Genomic DNA, 1,651 nt, shown 5'->3' on the forward strand with positions numbered 1-1,651 from the left:
GCGCCCCTACAATATGCCTATTCTAACTTACTTGAATATATAGTTTCTGATGCTGCCACTTTTCTTACAGAAAATTCATTTTTTTTTTTGTTTTTAATTTATTTGAGAGAGAGAGAGCAAGTGAGAGAGAGCAAAAGTGCAGGGGGTGGGAGGGCAGAGGGAGAGGGAGAAGCAGACTCCCCGCTGAGCAGGGAGCCCTACGCAGGGCTGATCCCCAGTGTAGGACCCTGAGATCATGACCTGAGCTGAAGGCAGATGCTTAACTGACTGAGCCACCCAGGCGCCCCCACATTTGTATTTTTTTTTAATGACTCACTTTTAGGAAACTAACCACCCCTTAGTTAAGAGAAGAAATTACTCTAGCTGATGGACTTCAAAAAGAGTCCAAGAATAGTGCAAACCACAAAGTCACAGGTTTACTGGGAGGCAGAATTGACCTGAGTGAAACCAAACATGGAGGCAAATGGAAGAGGAAGTGCTGAGAGTAACTCCTGGATTTCTGGCTTAGACAAGTGGACGGACGCTGAAACCCATTTATGAATGGCAGTGTATGATTTGGGAAGAAAAACCATGAGTTCAATTTTTGGACACGCTGATGCCCGTGGATTTTCCAGCTGGAGACCCAAAAAGACAGCTAGACACACAGGTCAGGCTCAGGAAAGAAGTTTGAGTTGACAAGATGGCGGGCTACCAATGCATAAAAAGAGCAGCCTCGTCCAGCATCAGGATTAAGGTCTGGTCCCTTCATCCCATCTGTTCTCAGTCCTAGCCATTTAATAATAAGGGCACCTCTGATGTTCTCCAATATGTCCACACCATCCTGAACGTGTCAGCGAGATGGGATGAAACCATATCTTTACTCCCTAGCAGGAGAAGGCCTTCTAAGTCCACTCAATCAAGGCCACTGGGGCAGTTTCAGGAAGTCTGCACCAGAGTGGACTGGGTCCAGGCAGGGCAAATATAGGTTCCTGGTATTATCCTAAACCAGGCTGAAGACTGGACTTCTTCCCCAAGTTCTCCAGCCTAAAACCAGAGGCAGCCATAGCCACTTCGCTGACACGTGCAAGATGTACGTTTCTTCTCTGACCTTGCGCGTCCTGCTTTTCTAGGAGATGTCTTCTGACAACTGCATCAGTACCCTTGCTTCTAAAATAAATATTGGCCTTAGACTAAACTAGAACTTAGCCCTGAAGGGTAAAGTCTAGAAAGCTGCAAGTGAGAAAAGAAGGAAATGTATTAGGTAATGTCTCCCACTACGAAATCATTAAAAAATCTTTCAGAGAAAAGTTAACTTTGTTGCCCTCATTTTTTTTTTTTTTTTTTTTGGTCTTTATATTTTTTGATTGTTAACACCGGACAGCCCAGCAAGTGAAGGCATCTCTTTCATTTGGTAATAATGTTACACTCAAATCATCTCAAAGAGAAAGGATTCAGTGTGTTCGGGTTTTTGAATTTTTCAAAAAGTTACCTACTCTACAACATGAATGACAGAACACAAGTTTATTGGGATGATTCTCCTTTTAGAGACAGCATCCCCTAGAAAGCCTCTACCTGCTGCAGGTGCGGGAGAAAAAGTGCATTCATACCTATTTCAAAACGTCTCTTTAATGAGAGGGGATATTTAAATTCTAAAAATAGACAACTGAGTCAA

This window comes from Ursus maritimus, unplaced genomic scaffold, assembly GCF_017311325.1.
Source record: "Ursus maritimus isolate PB19 unplaced genomic scaffold, ASM1731132v1 scaffold_11, whole genome shotgun sequence".
In the NCBI taxonomy this organism is placed as follows: Eukaryota; Metazoa; Chordata; class Mammalia; order Carnivora; family Ursidae; genus Ursus; species Ursus maritimus.